Source organism: Anser anser, assembly GCF_964211835.1.
Source record: "Anser anser genome assembly, chromosome: Z".
NCBI lineage: Eukaryota > Metazoa > Chordata > Aves > Anseriformes > Anatidae > Anser > Anser anser.
The window spans coordinates 20,720,112-20,743,600 of NC_139723.1; the positions used below are offsets into that span (position 1 = coordinate 20,720,112).

At 39.3% G+C, this 23,489-nt stretch overlaps 1 long non-coding RNA gene across 1 annotated transcript; it reads left to right on the top strand.

Moving 5' to 3' along the window:
• The first annotated feature begins 1,047 nt into the window (after positions 1-1,047).
• LOC310890120 lies at positions 1,048-9,924 on the top strand. Its single transcript, XR_014577039.1, has 5 exons — positions 1,048-1,264; positions 1,519-1,709; positions 6,636-6,823; positions 9,556-9,630; positions 9,831-9,924. It is a non-coding gene; the product is annotated as an uncharacterized lncRNA (long non-coding RNA).
• The last annotated feature ends 13,565 nt before the right edge of the window (positions 9,925-23,489 follow it).

Here is a 23,489-nt window from a genome sequence, read left to right on the forward strand (position 1 = left end):
CCCCGTTTAAATTGCAAATTCCTTACAATGAGAAACGCACACTTTTCTCATATTGATAAACCACAGCATCATTTATAGAAGTTCTACACAGATATGTGGATTAGGATTATTTAACACTCACTATAACGTCCTTTTCTGGCTTTAATCATCATTTTGTTCTACACTAGACTACAGATATCCAAGGATTAAGGTGTTTTCAAACCTACTTTTTCTAGCTGGAGCACGGCAACTACTGCTTGGCTTGAATCAGTACAGTTTCACAAAATTTGGATTTGTCCTCTAATGTTTTGCATAATCTTTTATATAGGATGAAAAATAGCCAGGTGTAAAAGTTATTCTGTCTTATTATTTCCTATTCGATATTTTTGCCATGACACATTCATCTTCTACTATTACATCATACTCTACCAGCATAAAGGATTAATCTTGTATCTGCAAAATATGTATTTTTTTCAGAATACATTAATCTAATATGTATGTGCATTTACTGACATTTATGCCACTCTATTTAACTGTACTTCCTTTATTACCTATGCTTTATTACCCCTGAAGCCAGTATGGTTTAGTCATGTCTTTCCCCAGGGGAAAATTATATATAATACTGCAACGATTTTTTTACTATCCCCTTTAATTTAATTTAGATTTCACCTTGAATTCTTAATAACTTCTTCCATTTACTCATTTGCAATTAAATAAAGGCACAAAAATTCATTGGAAACGTCATATAATTTTTTGACATCTTTTTTCTTTTATACTTTTCCCTACTTCATTTGTTTTACTTATTTATTTATTTTGCTTTGAAGATGTTTTATATTTTATTCTTCAAGGCTCTGTTTAGCCCCCGGCCGCTCTGTCGGTCAGCCCGTAGGGTGCCCTGCTCCCGGACGGGGAGTACGCCGTGCGCCGGACGTCTCGGTGCGGTTTACCAGCGGCCCCGGCCAAGCGCGGGCGTCCCCTACCACTTCCCGGCCCCCTGTGTTAAACATCCCGTTTGGGCTCGGCTTCAGGAGGTCGTTGTCTGCTCCCGCGGGGAGCGGCTGGGAGCGGAGGCTCCTCCGAGGAGAAGAAATAAACAAACAGTTATAAAGCAGGTCTGTTTATTCGGCGCTGCGCACACGCGCCGGCCGCAAGAGGGATAGCTCCACCTAACTTGCGCACCAACGGTTGCTGGCAGTGTGCTTCTGTCAGTGGGACAAACCCACCTTCATTTCATTTCCGCCGTAAGTCTCTTGCACAGTCATCAGGTCTCCGAAGAATCAGTCAGGTAGGTTCCCGTCTCTATTCGTATGGGTACTGGAGTCCTTGGGTGGTCGTCTGTCGAAGGGCAGAAGTCTTCCTCGCTGCTAATTTTGGCCTTTCCTGTCTTTGACAGACTTCATCGGTCAAGCCAGTTCTTGCTGGTTCCGTTATCTATGCATACAGTCTTTTACTCCCTTATCTTTGGGTCGTTAACCTACAATTGTGCTAGCTCAGACCTAGGAATCACCATCCTTTGTCTTGTTCCCTGTCTCCCTGCAGAGCTCGCTCTAACATCCCTGCTGGAAGGAGAACGCTTTCTTACCCGAGAGGACTACTGTGCGTGGCTGTCCTGTGTCTCCATTGATCAGACCCACAGGAAAGTAAACCAAATGAGGATGAAACAGCTTTACCTCTGGACGCATCATAGTATGTATTGAAATGGGACCTGTAAGAACAAAGTGCATTCTCAGGTGAGTCCTTTCCCATTAATTTCCTTAGTCACTGGGAAAGTCTTACAGAAAATTCAGGCAAACAATTTCCCTGCATGGAAACCTCATTTCGTCTGTAAAACGAAGCATTTATCCCGGGATATTCGGTTTTTCCACATGGTATAAGCCTTCCTGCTCTCACTGCCCTTGGTTTTTCTTTTCTTCCTTAAGTTCATTTCTCTGGCAAAGCAATGCAATCTTTGAATTAAGACACCTGTGAAAAACGTAAGAAACTTCCTGGTCAATACCTTTCTTCAGACAGCATCAATGATATCACAACAACCCAGCCTTATTTAACTTTTTCTTTAAAATATCTACCACAGATTCTGTATCATTTTCACGCAGACCAATCCCCAGCTTGATCATCTAAATTGAATTTGTTGCCTGTTAAACAGACCTTAAGTTACAGACAAGCGTTAAATTAATTCTCTTTGTTCTTATTCGGCTTGGGAGAAATGGGCACAGAAATTACTCATTTATCCTAAGTACGTCTCTGTCACCTTCTTCTCATCTCCAACACGATTCTCATTTTCAGATTGATTTCAGTGTAAACTGTGGGTCTCTGTTAAGTGTCATGCACAAAGTGTCAGAGGTGACTGTGCTCTGACCGGCACTACCAGTGCTGGACAAGCTATGGAGAGCAGAAATATTTTTGTAGTGGTCCTAGGAGAACCCCAGTTTATTTGCCTGCAGCTCTTCTTAGAACACTAAGGAAAATCTATTCCTCAAAGGCTGCATCTCTATTAGATGCTGGGATGGAGCAATAATGTAGTTTTGCAATAAAACTCCAGTAATCACATTTACTCCATCCAGTTGTAGTTTCAGAGAGCATTAGTGGTACTTGAATGAATGTTCTCTCTAATGAAACAGAAATTAAAGATCTGTTTCAGGTGCAAGATCAATGTATTGCAACCCCTGAAGGGGATATATAAAAACCCAAACTAATCACCTGTTCTTCACATAGATTTGAATGAAATTTTGCAGGCATTTTTGTCCAGTGGCTCCAAATGAGTCTAGTCCAAAGCTGGAACCACATGATGAATATGTAAGGCCTTTAGCCTTAGCTGCTTTGACCTACCGATCTTCTCCAATTGGACTATATTACTTGTTACTACACCTCCAAGGGAACAGAACACAGTTTGGATAAATTCACAATCTAGAAGGAGCTCCGGCAGAAACATAGGTCTTCCTTGCTACCATCCTCATAGAAGGTGCAGCAGCCACAGGGCCACTTCATTCATTCACTCACAGAGCACCAATAACAAATACTCATTGTTGTAATATTCATTTGTTGCAAAACTACATTATTGCTCCATCCCCACATCTAATAAAGATGCAGCCTTGATGAATAGACTTTCTTTAGTGTTCTAATAAAAGTCATTGCTTAGTAAGTTTAACTGCTTTTACAAAGAATACTAATCTGAGGTCTGTACAATTGGCAGCACAGTGGTTGACCCAGATATCCTCAAGGGTCTGTCTGGAACGGTACTAGCTGGTAATAGTTTTGTTTCAGATGTATTTCAGTTATGCCCATTGCCTAGCACAGAAGCAGGAGAAAATACCTACTGACTGTTCTAGATGTCCAACACTCCATTTTAATTCTTCTTGAAGCTAGGGGTCCCAGCAATCCAAACCAGATGCCCAGCCTCCCAATCTAATGCATGAGCAGAGGGGCTCTCTGAAACACCAGCATAGACTAGGTAAGAAATGCCTTGAAAGCAGCCCTGTGGAGAAGGACTTGGGGGTACTGGTTGATGAGAAGCTCAACATGAGCCAGCACTATGCGCTTGCAACCCAGAAATCCAACTGTATCCTGGGCTGCATCAAAAGCAGCGTGGCCAGCAGGGTGAGGGAGGTGATTCTCCCCCTCTGCTCTGCCCTCAAGAGTCCAGGGTATGGAGTACCACAAGAGAGACCTGGACCTGCGGCTTGTCCAGAGCAGAGCCACAAAAATGATCAGAGGTATGGAGTACTTCTCCTATGAAGAGAGGCTGAGGATAGACTTAGGTAAGGAAGAATTTTTTCCTATGGAGGTGAGGTGACACTGGAAGAGGTTGTCCAAAGAAGCTGTGAATGACCCATTCCTTGAAGTTTTCAAGCCTAGAATGGATGGAGCTTTGAGCAACCTGGTCTGGTGGGAGGTGTTCCTGCCCATGGCAGGGGGGTTGAAACTTGATGATCTTTAAGATTTCTTCCATGCTAAACTGTTCTATGATTGGAGCGTAGGGGAGTGTAGGGGCAATGCTTCCCACTTACTTAAGTATGTTCCCTTTGTCGCATGTTCAGAGTTTAGTAATTCAGAGGAGTCTGAATGGATTTATTTTTGAATTCAACAGCTAGAAGTAAAACCTGCAATTACTAAGATACTACAATTATGCTAAAAAAATTACACTTTTCTTAGAAATTTTATGTACATGGATGGAACAACAGATAGATATGTCAGCAGAGAAGTTTAATTTTCCAGTTGCCATTAGATCATCAGCTATTTTTAAAATAGAGTCTCACAGCAAGTAATGGCAATGGTAATTAGCCAAAATTGACAATATATTCATTGTGACATATTAAGACAGGGAAGAATTTGTATCACATCTCTACTTTAACACTTCAACATATTGTAATAAATTAGCCTTACAGCCTCAAAATGATATCCAAGTTTCCTCTCTTTTTTTGGCTGTAGCTGTGTTATCTTTTCTAGTGTATTACCATGAGTATTTTTATACTAACATTTTAAAGAAGTCTCTTTAAAAACTATGATTTATATCTCCTAATTATCTTGATGACTTTATCCCAGAGCTACATAGAAAAGTTTTTGCTAAAGCAGGAAATGCTGCAACATAATTCCCCATTTACCTTGAAATACAAGAAATCTTTGACACTACAGAAGTGCTCATTCTAAGTGTTAGCGTTTTGATGTTTCATTTGTTTGAGATTTGTAAAGTTCTGATCTTTTTTTATGTTGTTATTACTGCATTTTGGTTCATCTACAAGAGTTAGCAGAAGAGTTTAGGGAGATGTTAAAACTAATGCCACACCTTATGATCTCTGCTTACTTCAAGCTATTGACACATCAGAACCACTAAATTCCTGCCTAAGCCCTACACTATTGCCTCATGGATTAGATGATTTTTGACATGCAAACCGGCACAGACAATCAGCCAAATTGTAACTACATGCAAGTATTACCTTTCACTAAAAGACTTCAGATGGGTTTCTAAAGAAAAATCTTCATTTCTAATTTGGATCATTATATACCATGGGAAAAGAGAGTGAAAATTGTTCTTTCCTTCAAAAGTAGGCACAACCCCTGCCAATGTAAATACTGTGGAAGTCTTCAAAGTGTCCTAAGAGCTATTGTCATACAAGCAATAGTTCAGTGTCCTCAGCTGAACTGGAAGCTCTGCAACACAAACAATTTGTAATCAAGTGTATAAGGAAGTTAATAAGGCAAACAAGTCTTCTGTTTTATAAAACTTAACCCCCATAAAGCATGGATATATCTTTGTTCTGTGACAAATTATAGAATCATAGAATCATGGAAAGATCTGGATTGGAAGATTCCTTAAAGACCATCTAGTTTTACAACTCAACAGCTTTTCATGAAAATTTCCATTTTAAAATCTTGATAGATTTTAAAAAGTTATAATTCATAGCTATAGGGTATAGCATGTTAGATTAAGAGTTTCTCTTGGGTGTATGCAAGGGTCTGGTCCAATTAAAAGAGAATTGCTTCGGTGTTACATTATGTGCTCATTAAATGCACGGGAACATAAATGGAGGGTAATCTGCCACTCATTTGTCTTAATAATAAATCACAAACTTCAAGTACTCTGAATACAAGGACTGCATTTGGCTAGCATCAGCGATATGTTTTCAGGAAGGCTGCTCAAGTCTGTCAGTTCATTTCCTTTCAGAAATAGTAAAGAAGCTCTTACAGTGGCCTTCAGGAAGGCAAGGAGAAATTCTAGGTGATACTGCTAAAAGTTTCTATAGCTCTACCTCATGAGTCAGCTTTGCAACACAAATCTGGTTTTAAAATCACATTCTTGTCCCTGTCATACAAAACCCTGAAGTAGAAAAAGTCACCATTCATGTTTCAGATCTTGTGCAATAATCCTGTATTTCCATTGATATGACTGGCACCATCTGAAAAGCTGTCATACAGCAGCCTGAAAATGATGATAGAGTCTCTGAAGACACCACTAATCTGCACTAGGGATAAAATTCTGAATTTCAAGACACTAAGTCTGATAACGTTACACTTAGAGCACTGAGCGAGGAACTTCTGCATATATAACAATAGCTTCAATGGCACATGCTACTGAATTAGTATCAGTGGTATTGTAGGTCCCTGACTTTGATCATATTTTCACAAGAGCTACTATAACCTGAATTATTGAAGCAAGCTCTCTTTAATAGTCTTTTTACTCATCCTTTACTTTATCCTCCCAGTGTTTTTTGTTAAGGCAAAGAGGTCAACAGATTCCAGTCTTTTCTCAGTTCCTTGATACCTTTAGAATGTTTTCCACACCTGAAAACAATGATGATAATAGCTGCCTAACAGCCACAAAGATTACTTGTGAGTAGTTTCCATGTTGAACCACAGTGCAAATACAACATTGTTATGAGGGAAGTGCACTCTTGTATCAGTGTCAGCCTATTAAATGTCAGATTTCCACAGTCAGAGTGCTTTTTCTTGGCAGCTCATGAGTGACCTGTCAATGTTCTCTAGAGAAATTTTAGCTTCCCATAATTCTAAGAGATATTTTCACTCTTTTAGAAAAACATCCAATACAATTTAATACTCTTACACAACTTATTTGTAAAATCCATTGGGAATTTTCTGATAATAATTTTCTGGTTTTGTTTTGTTTGTTTTTGTTGTTGTTGCTTTTTTTTTTTTTTTTAAAGAAAATCCAGAGACACATTAGTTTCCATAAATCTGCTTTAAGGAATATCATGCTCCACTGGATGCTTGATGACATGGGAAATGGGTGGTAATGCAAGTTCTTGTCAGTGAAAGCTGGACCAGCTCTAGCAGAATGACAGAGCATGATAGCCGGTCCTCACAATTCTGTGGAGCATCCTGCACCTCTGAGGTAAGAGATCCCAAAAGAGAGATTAGTATCCACAAAGTCCAGGCAATTTATCACAGTATCACAGTATCACAGATTTCTAGGTTGGAAGAGACCTCAAGATCATCGAGTCCAACCTCCGACCTAACACTAAGTACTCCACTAAACCATATCGCTAAACTCTACATCTAAACGTCTTTTAAAGACCTCCAGGGATGGTGACTCCACCACCTCCCTGGGCAGCCCGTTCCAATGCTTGATAACCCTTTCGGTAAAGAAGTACTTCCTAACATCCAACCTAAAACTCCCCTGTCGCAACTTTCGCCCATTCCCCCTCGTCCTGTCACCAGGCACTTAGGAGAACAGACCAACCCCCACCTCTTTACAGCCTCCTTTAAGGTAACTGTAGAGAGCGATAAGGTCGCCCCTGAGCCTCCTCTTCTCCAGGCTGAACAAGCCCAGCTCCCTCAGCCGCTCCTCGTAAGACTTGTTCTCCAGACCCCTCACCAGCTTGGTCGCCCTTCTCTGGACTCGCTCGAGCACATCCATGTCCTTCCTGTAGCGAGGGGCCCAAAACTGAACACAGTACTCGAGGTGCGGCCTCACCAGAGCCGAGTACAGGGGCACAATCACTTCCCTAGACCTGCTGGCCACACTGCTTCTTATGCAGGCCAGGATGCTGTTGGCCTTCTTGGCCACCTGGGCACACTGCTGGCTCATATTCAGCCGACTATCAGCCAATACTCCCAGGTCCCTCTCGGCCAGGCAGCTTTCCAGCCACTCATCTCCCAGCCTGTAGCTCTGCTTGGGGTTGTTGCGCCCCAGGTGCAGGACCCGGCACTTGGCCTTGTTGAACTTCATACAGTTGACCTCAGCCCATCGCTCCAGCCTATCCAGATCCTCCTGCAGAGCCTTCCTGCCCTCGAGCAGATCGACACACGCACTTAGCTTGGTGTCATCTGCAAACTTACTGAGGGTGCACTGGACGCCCTCATCCAGATCATCGATAAAGATATTAAAGAGGACCGGCCCCAGTACCGAGCCCTGGGGGACTCCACTAGTGACCGGCCTCCAACCAGATTTGACTCCATTCACCACAACTCTCTGGGCCCGGCTATCCAGCCAGTTTCTAACCCAGCGAAGTGTACGCCAGTCCAAGCCCTGAGCAGCCAGTTTCTTGAGGAGAATGTTGTGGGGAATGGTGTCAAAAGCCTTACTGAGGTCAAGGTAAACCACATCCACAGCCTTTTCCTCATCCACCAAGCGCGTCACTTGGTCATAGAAGGAGATCAGGTTCGTCAAGCAGGACCTGCCTTTCATAAACCCATGCTGACTGGGCCTGATCGCCTGCTTGCCCTGCAAGTGCCGCATGATGACCCTCAAGATAATCTGCTCCATGAGCTTTCCTGGCACTGAGGTCAAACTGACGGGCCTATAGTTCCCCGGGTCTGCCCTGCGGCCCTTCTTATAGATGGGCGTCACATTGGCTAGCCGCCAGTCAACTGGGACCTCCCCCGATAGCCAGGACTGCCGATAAATGATGGAAAGCGGCTCGGCCAGCTCCTCCACCAGTTCTTTCAGTACCCTCGGGTGCATCCCATCTGGCCCCATCGACTTGCGCACATCCAAGCTCCGTAGCAGGTCGCCAACCATTTCCTCATGGATAGCGAAGGCCACATCCTGCTCCCCATCCCCTTCCACCAGCTCAAGGCACTGGGTATCCAGAGAACAACCGGTATTGCCGCTAAAGACTGAGGCAAAGGCGGCATTAAGCACCTCAGCCTTTTCCTCATCCTTAATAACTAGGTTTAACTAGCACAATTTATTGTGCTTAACTAGCTAGCTTAACTAGCTTAACTAGCACAATTTATTGTGCTGTGAAGAATGACTTTGTCCAGACAAACAGACTGGCAGATCTATTTGCAGACCACAATCTCTAAAACCTCTTTGGGAAGCTGAGAATGATCTATCAGGCTTTTTTTTGCTGCCTTTCTTCAGTCATAAGGTTTTGCTAGAGCTTTAACTGAGTGCAAAAATGTAGAATAAAGGTGAGAGCATGCTCAGGTGTCTGGTGTATAAAAAGAAAACACTGTAGAACAGTGTTGCCTGACCATATCTTAAAGGAACCAGAAACTTCTTTTCACTTCTTGCTTTTTGCAGCTCTGTTTTACAATGAGGCCCAGATTGGGCAAGGAAATCGGGGAGTACAGAAAGCTGAAATACAAAGCAGGTGTTGGGAAAACGTGCAGAAGCAATAGTCAATGTTCCAAGTGCTATTTGTTTCAGCACCCTGAATACCCCAAGAGCGTCATGAATATGTATTAATAACTAAGAACCTATCAGTATGGTGGTGGAAACTAACAGCACATCAGCTTTTTAACTAACCTTAGAGAATAAAAAGTACTAAAACAGTACTCCATATATAAATAATTATTTATCATCTAATTAATTTATAATTTATCTAATTAAGTTCTAACCTACCACACTTTTGGAAGTTACCAGGCAGCAAATTCATAGGCAAACACATAACTGAAATGAAAGCTAGCAATGGAGGTGATGCACCATAATTAGTGCAATGCAGCTTCATCAGCAAGCACTTCTGTGGCCAACCAGTTTTCAGTACCTGCAAACAAAAAAATGTTAAATCACCAGTCACCATGAAGACTTTTCTGAACTGATCGTCCTATTTTTTTTCGAAGGGTACAGTGTAGACAGACACAAGTAAGCATATTTATGCACCACCTTTATCTCTACAGGCCAACTAACTGTCCTTTCTTGTCAGAAGAACATACGGGAATCTCCAGTGAGGATCTCAGAGTATGTACAGCAAGGTAGTTTTTCTATGACAACATTACACTTTGTGCTTCATACGGTGGGCAGGGAACATGACCCATGGGATACTTGTTCCCTCATTTTCTTTCCTTTCAAGCAGTCTATATCATATCATGTTGCATCTAAGTGATTACATGTGGTTGGTTAGGTTGTCTAAATGCTTTTCAAAAGCACTTTGTTCATTTATATTTTTCTGAAGGGAATGCCACCTAAGTTGAATTACTGCTTGCAAAGACGTCAAAACGAACAACTGCAGAAAACACATTTCTTTTGTTGGTTGAGCTACATCTGCTTATATATGCGACTACTTCATGTATAGATTTGTATAAGTTTGTGTATATATGTTTATATATAGATTTGTATATTTTGGCTGAGCAGTATCTGTGAGCATCTCTCACTACTTCACATATTACATATCTTGAATTTTGCTGCCTGTTCTGCAGTAGCAAAGAAGCATTTTCTAAAAGAGTTTAAATATTTGAGAAATTCTTAAACTCTATCCACTAACTTCAGGTGCTGTAATCTGATGTTACAGTTTTGCTTTCAGCTACTGCCCATCATATTCTTTGCTATGAGCCATATTGGCAACGACCATTTGTAATGACAGCTTTCTTACAGCAGGAGTGCTACAATAATCATCTTGGTATCAATACAGTGAATCAACTGTAGTATTATTGTTCCTGTAACTCTGTTCCTCATATTTCTTGTTCTGCTAATGTCTAGAGATAGCAGATGTTAGCTGGTCTTCTCATATAAACCTGAATGACAGTAGCTTGTGGGTGGAAGGAACAATTTTATGTATTTAAGGAAATTCAAAGTTCTAACTGTGATATATTTTACGTAGAAAGAGGGGAATATTAAAGTAACCTTTAGACAAAACTTGGTGTACTTTTTAGAAGAAAGTTTTATACACCAGCACAGGATTTAAGGCTGTACACACAAAAATGATTTCCAGAAATATACTAAGCTACAAGGTCTTGATAAATGAAAGTCTTGCATCTAAGTCCCTCACTATCCATAAAAATTGTGAACTGCATCCTTAACATCAAGATATTATATAAGCATTACATCATTTGTATATATTATACATTTGTATTATGTATACTTGTATATATGTATGTTATATGTAAATATATATTCTAAATAAACCAAAACTTAAATTTTGGAAGAACAGATAAACTTGTCATACCAGACAGCATATATGGGTTAATTTTAAAAACAGCAAAAACACCGCAACCAATTTATCATAGCTTTAAATAACAACAAGGATTTTGTAACTTGATTCATCTTTCAAAAAAAAAGAATTATTGACAGATTTTTAATTTAGTCAGATATTTTCTAGGTCTCAGATATTAAATACAGATAAGAGAAAACAACTCCAGAGAATTTAAATCAGATTATGATATACAAAGTATTACAGCATATGGTGTCTTGAAAGAGGGAACTGTTATGACCTGAACATGTTTGCATCTTGCCTTCACTGTCAAGATTCCCCTTGAAGATTTAAAAATAACTAATTCTCTTAAACAGTGTGAACTTTCAGAGAAACAGTGTGAACTTTTAGAAAGCTGTCCCTTCCAGCACTGCTGGAGAACTCCAGCAATATTTTTAACTTTCTTCGTTATAAATAAAGAATAAAAGGATTTCAGTATTAGCATATCAGAAGATAGGGCACACATAAACACATGAAAGTCTCCTTAAATCAGTGAATACTCCCTTCCCAAAGCTGCTTCTAAGTCTTTGTGGTAGAAGACAGGCTATTACTTTGTTAGTGGGCAAAATTTGTAACACCAGCTGTAATACATGATTAGATTTGACTCTTGAGTGATGTCTGAAGGCATTGCTCGGTGATATTAAAGGATGGAAAATTTATCTTTCTCTGTCTCTTTCTGTATAATTGGTAGTTGCATAACATACCAGTATCAACTTTAAATTTTTACTCTTCCTGTAAAAGAAAGAAAACATATACTGTTCTGATAAATGTAGTATGCCCCATGACCTGTACCATATGGCTATTTTCACAGGCTACTATTGCTATGGTGTAGAATTATCAAACTCCAGACACACGACGTAAGACCTGCTTACAGTACTCAGTGAGCACTTTCATGGATTTCTATTCATAAAGCAGATGGAATTTGGACAATATTACTTTGAAATTATTATAAACTACTTTCTCTCTGCTGACTCAAGCAGACTGAAAATCCATCTGATCAATGTAACACTACAAATATGCCACAAAATGCATGTGAACATGCACATAATTGAATTTTGGTGTTTTCTAGACCTCCTACTGATAATAGCCAATAACAAACTCTGTAGGATTTCTTCATTTAAAAGGATTATTCTAATTGTGAATTGGGCTTTTGAGTCATATAAAACAAGATTTTGCAAGATTCTTTCTTTTTTTAAGTTTTCAAAACATTACAGAAAACACTAACTGCTGTTGCCAGTACAATCACTCCTCAATTAAAGAAGCATTTATTGCCTCTGAACTGATGAATGTAATAATGAACAAGGTTTAGTTACATTAGCTCTAAATGATATGCTGCAGGGAGTGGCAAATGTTAATAAATTATTTGCTGAAAAAAACCACTGTAGCCAACTCAGAGCTAACAAAAATTTTGGGATAAACTTACTCGGTACATCTGGAAAAAAAAATGAAGCATTAGAAACTGGAACTCAGAAACCAAAGAGGAAGATATTGTATCATTTACTCAAAGACCAGTGGCTGGGCTTAGTTCAATTTCATTCTTCACCACAGGTACCAGAACAACTATTCCTCAAGAGAGTATTCTAAACTCATGTTAAAGTATATGCCAAGATGGATTTTTTTCTTTTTGAAATTGTTCCATGAATGTGTTTATTGGGATGGAGAGACAGAGTGAGTGAGGAAGACTCTAGAACCCATTGCTTAAGGAATACAACAGAGAGAATAGCAAAACCTTGACTGTAGAGGGAAACCTGCAGAAAATATCTAAATTTTGATAAAATCAGAAAATAAGAATTTATCACTCGGTAGTGATAATGTTACAAGAGTAAGCTACCACAGATCACTCAAATCAGGGACATCAGGTGGAGCATGCATTTTATTAGTCAATAACAGAATCATCCAAAACACCATACATGACAGCAACTGTGGATTTTCAGCCATTAAGCTAGCCTTTGTGAAAGCAATATGGCAAAATAAAGATTATTCAGCAACTTATTTGAATATACCGGTGGTAGTTTATTGATAAAATTTCAATAAATTGAAAGACTAAGAAAGGTATAGAAAGCAAAAATTCGCTTTTCTTGATGCCCTTTTAAATGCTGTTCTACAATACAAAAGATGTGTTTTAAATAGCAAGTGGAAAAAATGTGTAAATGACCACTATTTTAAAATAAAAAATAGGTCATTTTGAACTTTTTTTTGTCTTCAGGTTTCCAGGTTTGCCACCAGGTCACAGAAATCAATTACTCTCACAGCATTTTTTAAGGGTATGCATGCAAAGTAAATTTGCTTATTCTTCTCACTGTACTTGCATAGTCCATGGAGGCTTGTTTATTATTTTAATGACTGTATAATCATTCAAAAAGCAGTGTAGAAATTGGCTTTTGGACTTTTTCACTGGTTTCTCATATCAACGATATCATAGTGAACTCATTATTTCTAAAACAAATACCTTCTGGAGAAAGTAAAAAAATCCCTATCGGTAAAATCACTAGAACAAGACTAACCTTCTGCCCCTCCCCAAACAAGTCCTCCCTCCAGACTCTAATCCTACTTAGTGAGCTTTAACAAGAGACTTCAAATTAAGTTGTACAAAAAAGACCTGCCTAAATGGATTAATCACTTACATGAGCTGAAGCCAAACTTTTTATTTGTAAAGCTTACACACAGGGGTTCTTATGCACTGCAGATTTCAGCTGCACCAACTTCAGCCTAGATTTTCATGTTCCCAGTTGAGCTATGCTCAGCAATGCATTTTTGCCAGTTTTGAACTTGTACCAGCCCTGCAACTGGCTTATTTGATCCTCACATAAATTAAAGCATCTGGATAGCCTGCCACCAATAAGTGCAGAGAACAATGCAGTAGCTGAGGACTGTCCTGTCCTTGTTTCCTTTTCCCCAGGAGCTTCCGTATCAAGATGAGGCATACAATCAGAATCCAGTAGAATTCTTCCCCCATCCACTAAGCACCCTTCTCTCCACAAAGTTACAGAGAAGTCCTAAGTATGCTGAGCTATCAAATTTCTATCTGCTTTCCAAAACTATTGCAATGCAAGATAGTCATGCAGACTCAGGCCTTTGACCTCTAAATAAACGAATGAGGAACCAGAGGAAGAGGTAAGATAATATTCCTTTGGAAAACAATGCTTTTGCATTGATTAAATGTCACTAATGCAGCACATAGGCCATGAAGGTGAAAAACAGAAATCAAATTTATTTCTCTGGATTGGTCACAAATTTGTGCAAGAACTTTGGGCAAGCCACTTAGGACCTCAGTAAGTTCAGTTCTTAAATGCTGAGCAGCCTGAAAAGACCTTCTCATAGCAGTCCTTCTCTCTAAAATTATCCTAAACGTGGTTATGCATTATTGGACAGCAAGAAAGGAGAGGATATGCAGTCATTTCACAGGATTTCTTATTCATATATTCATCTGAAAATTGCTCTTGAAATATGTGCCATTTTGATTGGAACAAACTGAATATAGTTGTTCATTCTCCAGGCATGACTGCCATGAAGGAAAGAATTACAATCAGGTATTACTCAAGCTATTATTACAGGCTGCAGGGATTTTGTACCTTCGTAGGCAGAGAGCCAGACAAGATCACTATATGCATTCATTTCTTCAGAAAATAACTGTTATTTGTACAGTGCCTGTCATCTTCACCTTATATAACCATAACTGCCATTCAGTTATGAATATTCACTTTTAACGACAATTTTCAGGAAAACTCATATGTATATTTACTTACTGTAAGCCAATCATTCCTTTCTAAAACTAATAAAATGCCAACAGCCTACAAGTCTCAGAATATTGTGACTGCACAATTCCTTGCCACTGTTGTCAAAGGTTTTGGGAGTTTCCAAGGATAAACTAAGGGCAGCAGAAGCAATGGGGAGTCCAAGCAATTCACTTAGCTCCCTTCCTATTTTATTTCCTTCAAAAGAAACATGTACAGAGCTGTGTCTGCAGTAACTCAGTGCTGCTGCACCAGCCTTATGCTGATGACCTTGCAAATGGATTCCTATAAGATTTTATCAATAGTATAAGAGACTTTTCTATTTATTCTCTCATGCAGTATCAAAATGAAGGCACACATATGAACACACATACACAGAGAAGTCAAACAGTGATAAAAAAGACACACCGATGTCTTACTTCTTTAACCGATGATAACTTCTTTATTAGCAGGCTTAAAATCTTTGCTAATACTAAAAAAGCAAGAAGAAAAATCAAATCAGAAATTAAAATATTCTTCATACAGTTATTATAGATTAAAATATAGAGGTTAATAAAATTGCTGGAGTGCTAACTGAAAACTTCAATGTATCTGAAAGACAAAATGAAAGGAAAAAAAAAAAGAAAAAAAAAAAGACTGCTTATACATTTGGCTTCACAGCTTATTGTATCCATGATAGGATGAAATATTATTACAGAAAAGAAAGGTAGACTAAGTTTGAACCAAGAACAAACAGATATAAATTTAGGAGATTTGAAAAAAGACAGTAAGAAAAATCAGGAAATCACTGACAATCACCACACAGAGCCTTTACTCAGTCTACTCTTCAAAGGCCAAGACTAATTTGGAAAATACAAAGCATATCATGGAAGGTGCCTATTTATGCAGTAATACAGTCCATGAGTCTTGAATATTTTAGCATATTCTTCCACTCACTACAGAAAGTCTACCTTCTTAGAAAATTACATGAGAAAAAATAATAAATAGGAATGAATAATAAATAGGAATGAAGACAACAAAAAATCCTTTTACAAATATATCAACGCGAAACGGAGGACTAAGGAGAATCACCATCCTTTACTGGATGCGAGGGGAAACCTAGTTATTAAGGATGAGGAAAAGGCTGAGGTGCTTAATGCCGCCTTTGCCTCAGTCTTTAGCGGCAATACCGGTTGTTCTCTGGATACCCAGTGCCCTGAGCTGGTGGAAGGGGGTGGGGAGCAGGATGTGGCCTTCGCTATCCATGAGGAAATGGTTGGCGACCTGCTACGGAGCTTGGATGTGCGCAAGTCAATGGGGCCAGATGGGATGCACCCGAGGGTACTGGAAGAACTGGCGGAGGAGCTGGCCGAGCCGCTTTCCATCATTTATCGGCAGTCCTGGCTATCGGGGGAGGTCCCAGTTGACTGGTGGCTAGCCAATGTGACGCCCATCTATAAGAAGGGCCGCAGGGCAGACCCGGGGAACTATAGGCCCGTCAGTTTGACCTCAGTGCCAGGAAAGCTCATGGAGCAGATTATCTTGAGGGTCATCATGCGGCACTTGCAGGGCAAGCAGGCGATCAGGCCCAGTCAGCATGGGTTTATGAAAGGCAGGTCCTGCTTGACGAACCTGATCTCCTTCTATGACCAAGTGACGCGCTTGGTGGATGAGGGAAAGGCTGTGGATGTGGTTTACCTTGACCTCAGTAAGGCTTTTGACACCATTCCCCACAACATTCTCCTCAAGAAACTGGCTGCTCAGGGCTTGGACTGGCGTACACTTCGCTGGGTTAGAAACTGGCTGGATAGCCGGGCCCAGAGAGTTGTGGTGAATGGAGTCAAATCTGGTTGGAGGCCGGTTACTAGTGGAGTCCCCCAGGGCTCGGTACTGGGGCCAGTCCTCTTTAATATCTTTATCGATGATCTGGATGAGGGCATCCAGTGCACCCTCAGTAAGTTTGCAGATGACACCAAGCTAAGTGCGTGTGTCGATCTGCTCGAGGGCAGGAAGGCTCTGCAGGAGGATCTGGATAGGCTGGAGCGATGGGCTGAGGTCAACTGTATGAAGTTCAACAAGGCCAAGTGCCGGGTCCTGCACCTGGGGCGCAACAACCCCAAGCAGAGCTACAGGCTGGGAGATGAGTGGCTGGAAAGCTGCCTGGCCGAGAAGGACCTGGGAGTCCTGGTTGATAGTCGGCTGAATATGAGCCAGCAGTGTGCTCAGGTGGCCAAGAAGGCCAACAGCATCCTGGCCTGTATAAGAAGCAGTGTGGCCAGCAGGTCTAGGGAAGTGATTGTGCCCCTGTACTCGGCTCTGGTGAGGCCGCACCTCGAGTACTGTGTTCAGTTTTGGGCCCCTCGCTACAGGAAGGACATGGACGTGCTCGAGCGAGTCCAGAGAAGGGCGACCAAGCTGGTGAGGGGTCTGGAGAACAAGTCTTACGAGGAGCGGCTGAGGGAGCTGGGCTTGTTCAGCCTGGAGAAGAGGAGGCTCAGGGGCGACCTTATCGCTCTCTACAGTTACCTTAAAGGAGGCTGTAAAGAGGTGGGGGTTGGTCTGTTCTCCTACGTGCCTGGTGACAGGACGAGGGGGAATGGGCGAAAGTTGCGACAGGGGAGTTTTAGGTTGGATGTTAGGAAGTACTTCTTTACCGAAAGGGTTATCAAGCATTGGAACGGGCTGCCCAGGGAGGTGGTGGAGTCACCATCCCTGGAGGTCTTTAAAAGACGTTTAGATGTAGAGCTTAGCGATATGGTTTAGTGGAGTACTTAGTGTTAGGTCGGAGGTTGGACTCGATGATCTTGAGGTCTCTTCCAACCTAGAAATCTGTGATACTGTGATACTGTGTAATCCTTTTTTGTCCAAACCGTTCATGTCTGTTTACTAATTTCTCTTTATTATTCTAACAGGAAGTCAGATGACCAAGGTGCTAGAATCTACCACAGATGTGTTCCCCAAAGACATTACATTAAGTTTAAGAAGAAACAAACAAAACAAACAGAGAGTTATGACTTGCACCATAAACACTGATCAGTTAGGAATTGCATAGGCCTTTCACAGACATAGACAGCGGCATCAAGTTCACCCTCAGCAAGTCTGCAGACGACACCAAGCTGAGTGGTGCAGTCGATACACTAGAAGGAAGGGATGCCATCCAAGGGGACCTGGACAACCTAAACAAGTGTGAACTGCATGAGGTTCAACGAGTCCTAGTGCAAGCTGCTGCACCTGGGTCGGGGCAATCCCAGGCATAAGCAGTCTGTAAGAAGAACTCACTGAGAGCAGTCCTGCAGAGAAGGACTTGGGGGTTCTGGTGAACAAAAAGCTCAACATGAGCCAGCAGAGTGTGCGTGCAGCCCAGAAAGCCAACCGCATCCTGGGCTGCATCACAAGAGGTGTGACCAGCAGATGGAGGGAGGGGATTGTCTCCCTCTTTTGTCATCATGGAACTGGATGGTCTTTAAAGTCCCTTGCAACCCAAGCTGTTCTTTGATTCTATGATTCTTTTCATCAGTTACCAATGTTCTGTGTAAAAACAGAAAAGTAAACACACAAAACTTGCATATACTGTGGGTTTTGTTATTATTATCAAAAGGAAAACAACAACAACAAAAAACTTAATCGGTGTGCCTGCCTGTTTGCACTTTTTTTACTTCTCATTTAGATTTTTTTACTTCTTATTTAGATTCTTCTATTCTAAGACAGAAGTTGGAAGACTTTTTATAGCCTGTGGTAATGGGACAGACATCAGGATATTTTAAATCAGCAGAAAGCCCCTTCTTTTTCTCTGCAATTCTAAAGTTTAAATTTCTTTCATCTTTATAAGTCTTCCCTTCCTTCTTTACTTAGACTACAAATCATTACAAAATATACTCTTAAATTCAGATATGGACTCTACAGGTTCTGTAAACATTAGAAACTGAAGGGTGAAGTAATGTTTATACAAGCATTTCTTCCTCTTAGAAATAATTTTTAAATATCAGGTTTGTGCAGCTAGTAAACTGTTACATATCAAAAATCACATCTGATTGGAAAAATCTATTAAAGAGAACCCAGAATGTCCAGTGACTATTTTCTATGGGAAAGAAGCAGCTAAATGTAGCAAACAGTGAGAATTACATAGAGAACAGAGCCCAAAACTAAGAAAACAATATCTACTGCCTACCTCATGGGTCACTTAGGAATGTTCAGAATCCATGCCCCATTGGTTATGTATGCCAATCCAATTTTCTCTTTGTGATGTTAAAAAAAAAAAAAAAAAAAGTTACTCTTTTCACAAATTGGAAATTACTTAAAGATTACTTTTAAAACCGCTCTATAACTTTTGGATTTTGCTGGTAATACTAAAAGTCAATTAAAATTTTAGTGAGATTGTTAATGTGTGATTGTACTTGTGCTAGATTGTCAAAACCAACCAACTGCCAAATAAATGCATAATGAAAAGGCTTAATTATCTCACAAATTAGAAGTACACAGTGCAACAGATTAAGAAGTACAAGATGTTTACTACTGGAAATTTCATATATAAATTGCCACAAGGAATTCTTCTTTTCTCTCAGTGAAAACAAACCAATAGTGAAACATAAAGTCAGCAACATAAATTTCCTGGAAGCTAAAAAATAAGGAGTATCTGTGTCTGTAGCATAAATATTATGGCAGTGATTCCCTTATCAGCACTTCCATGCCAAAAACGCATCTCTTCAAACTGAATACAGCAACTGGAATGTAACCACTGATGTTTCTTTGAAAACAGAGAAAAGAAGATGTATTTGAAGTTAAAAGTAATACATTCTAAGCCTTCAGAATCCAGGAAATTATGTTCAGTTTTTACTGGTTTCACAACAAACATTCAGCAATTGCTTTGGCATTGGAAATACACCAGATTTTTTCCATCATTTTGTGGCTTGAAAGCTCTGTAAGTTTAATCTTTGCCAGAGGATCACGTTACATAAACTCAGGCTATATCACATAATACACACTTCTGCAACGAAACAGAGTGGTTTTAAATGACACCATTTTTGCTGGTTGTACAACCTTATAAAGTAAGAATTAATTTTTTATCTATATTTTTCATCTCCTTTTCTAAAAGCCTCAAAACACAGTTCTGTTAACACTGGAGAAGTTACATATTCATCAGTCAGAATTTCCACTACAGGCTATTCCTCTCAAAGCTACATCATAAAAATATATTTATGGATGAACATCAGCTTCAGATTGCTTTCTGAGATGATCGTAAACTATTTTTAAGCCAGTACCATATAAAATAGTTTTAAAACATGAAGTCTCCCCTTTTTATGTTCCTGTAAGTTGTATTTAAAAAAAAAAAAACACATTCTGCAGAGAGGTTATCCAAAACATAGTTTTAATCTTTTTCTCATTTTAATTAGAGAAATGGCACATACAAATGAGTATCCACTGTATGGATTCATATGTGTTTGCAAATAGAATTTACTTCTCTCGAGTTGCTACAGTCTCTTATACGCATTTTTAAATTGACCAGGAATGTCCTTTACTATTCTGTAACAGGTAGACAAGTAAAGACACATAAAAGCAGTGTCTGAAATATGTATGATAACTTGAAACACAGAAGGCATCTAATACAGCAACTTTTACTCATGTTCTATGTTACCCCAGAGAAATGTTATAGAACGTGCTTTAGTTTTGTAAGTACATATGCTTACAAGACAACATACACTCCAGCAGCTGCTTCTTTGAAGCCAGAAGAACCAGGATAGAAAATGTGTCAATTCCAAGGAACTGCTGAGAATAACTAATTGCTCAAGGAAGACTTACAGTGCATTGTAGACTTCTGTTTGCATGTTGTTGATTTTCTTTGGGAAAAAAAAAAGATTTTTTTTTTCTAATGTAAATTCATTTTACATTAAGGATGAGAAAACAATCCCTTTAAGGAGCATAGGTAAAGTGCTGCAATCCTTTTCACATTCTGGTAAAAACAAGTGCTAATTAGCAGACTGGAAGAAATTCAGAGAATTTCTAAACTTACAAATTTGTTTTTGTATGTCAGTTATCTTTCTTGACATATCAAAACTATCAGAAATACCAATGCTGAAATGGGATTCTTGTAAACTCACCACCTAACAATATTGTGTAGATATGCAATTCCAAAGCTGTAACAAAGTAAGACATCACTAAAAAAATATACAGTCCCAGCAGAAAAATTTATGTCGGCTTCTGGTCTCTGGACTTTGATAAATTCCTTTGACTCAGTTCCTCCTAAGGACAAATCCTGGATGAATTCTGCTCATCTCCAGAGGCTTAACTCCTAAATCCATTTTAAAGGGAAAAGAAAAGAGAGAGAGGACAAGTGCTTGATTAATTAGATGTCCCTTGGAATAGACTATGAGTTCTCAATTCCCCAGCTTCTTTTGTACATGAATTTGATGAAGAATGACACTGACTCAAACACTACCTTTTAAATTGGCACTGGAAGCACTCAAGAAACACCTCATGACAACTGGAGTAAATCACATCCACTTACTATTTCAGACTTAGGTAGACACTAAATACCAACTACACTCCTCCCATTTTTGAGCTTTTCTTCAAGTCTATGATACCCATGCCAAGATTCACCCTACCTAACTAAACTTCAGCTGAGGACTTTAGGTTAAGAATCCACTCACGCTCAAATTCTATTACTCTCAGCAGCAAGATCTTAGCTGAGCTTAGCTGCTCTCTGGAAGTATCCCTCTGCATCTCCCTGAAGGGAATGGAAGAGACAACTAATGCTGATTTGACTCCTGACTAAATATCCTCTTTAAATGCCCAGTGTGGGATGTGATGGTCTTTCACCTTTGGCCTTTTTTTATACAGAAAATTTATGTTTACAAAATTAAAATTCTGGAATAAAATAATTTCTTAATTCTAAGAGTACAATAAGTCACGATGCTTTGTTTTATATATTCCCATAATTAACTAACATTATCCTGTGCATGTTAAATTCTCTTCTGTTTTAGTTTTCTAATCCACTCATATTCACATCTCTCCATTAGTGCTAATAAAGCCATGTTATGCCATTACTTATCCATTTCCATTTTCCACTCATTCTCTTCAGCTTTTTCTTTACAACACAGTTGGCAGACAACACCACTAAACCTATCAGTCACTCCAGCTATTGTCCTTTCCATCTTCCTTTCTCCTTCCATCTCCAAGCTCCACTATCTACTTCCAAACTTCCTTCCAGGGTCTCAATATTAGGACTTACCCTATTTAGTTTTCACCCTAGGTGCTGTATACACTCTAAGCAAGAGTCAGACCCACTTTTCCATTCTCAGCTTTCTCAACATGTTGTTTCTGTGGCAAGACAAAGAGTCAATGTTAAGACTGTTAATGTTGCTACTGTATTCTCATGCAGCTTCTGCTCATCAGATCTCTTTAGTGTGCATCTGCAACTGACTTTTCGAGTGATCCTCCTGCAAGAGATTGAAGGGAGCTCAGTTCTCTGCCCTTTTCTCAACCTGAATCTTATTTTCTTATCATTATTTCTCTGTAAGTGAGTTTGGTGGACCCCTTGTAATTGGTATTATATGAGTAATTCAATGATATTAATTCACATCTTTTTTTCATATCTATTAATTCACATCTTTCAAAAAAGACCAGTTAAACAATGCAACTGATCTTATTTCAAAAATCTTAGCAAGATGTATACATTGCAAATTAGGTTAATAATTTGATTATAGTATTGAAATGTGAATTCTCATATACATAAGAAAAAGACTGAAAAACATACTAAAAAACTTCCATGGTAACGTCTAAAAATGTTTCATGACTTGAGTTATTTTGACTTTTTAGGGCAGAATACAAAAGTAGACAATGGCTCTTGTTATTGCAGACTTATTTTTCATATTCTGTTGTTAACTTCTAAAACTTTTGGGGTCTTCATACATATTTAACAGTTACCACCCTGTTATGTACGCACCAGCGTACATTAACATTCTTCAGTGAAATTCAATGTATTTCAATTCTAAGTGATCACATCCCCGCATTTTTAAAGGAACAGAATTGACTTTGAGGCTGCTTCTTCCCAAGAATCCAATAAACAACCAGCCACACTCTGATAATTTAAATTTCAAAAATATTTCTGAATATAAATAATACTTTAATTTATATGAAAAACAAAGCCTACAAGGATGATCTTGTGCTGAACTCAGATCTGGGACATTAAGTTTAAATGTTTAATGCGTATTGTTTTTTTCCTGCAGTCCATCATAAATTACTTAATAATTTATGTTTGTGACATTTTCCTTTCATAAGCGGCAGTTTCAGTAGTTCATACCTGGATATTCCAGTTGCTTGTTGTGTGATATTAAGGTTTTCTCATACTCCACATACATAAAGAGCTGAGAAAAAAAAAATAAAAAGAATCCTAATCTCAGATAGACCCTTAGACCCTTTAAGTTTTACTACAACTTAATTTCCAATGAACAAAAGGGAGCAAGTCCAGAACAGATGCTTTGGTATCAGTAACAAGAAACTCCTCTAGAAAACAAACAAACAAACAAACAAAAAAAAAACACCACCACCCCAACAAAAAAAGACACAGGTCATGCGCTACATACAATGCAGGAAGCTACAAACACCTTCTGGCTTTGCGGTCCTCAGTGTCTTGCTAACTTCATTGACTCTTTCGTTCTGTGAAACTTTTTTGACTTGGTTCACAAACAATGAACAGAAAATTTATTGAAACAACTAAAATTTATTTTTTCAACATAAAATACACTTAATATACGTTTCATCACATCTGTACTGTGCATATGACTAAAAGTGTCTCTAATAATCACAAAATTCAGTAAGTGTTCCAAAACTATGATCTGAAAGCATGACCTCTGTGATCATAGCCAGTTGTAGCTGTAAGGTGATCACACCACATAAGCCTGAGCCGTGCTCAGATAAAGGGAGGGAAATGGATCCG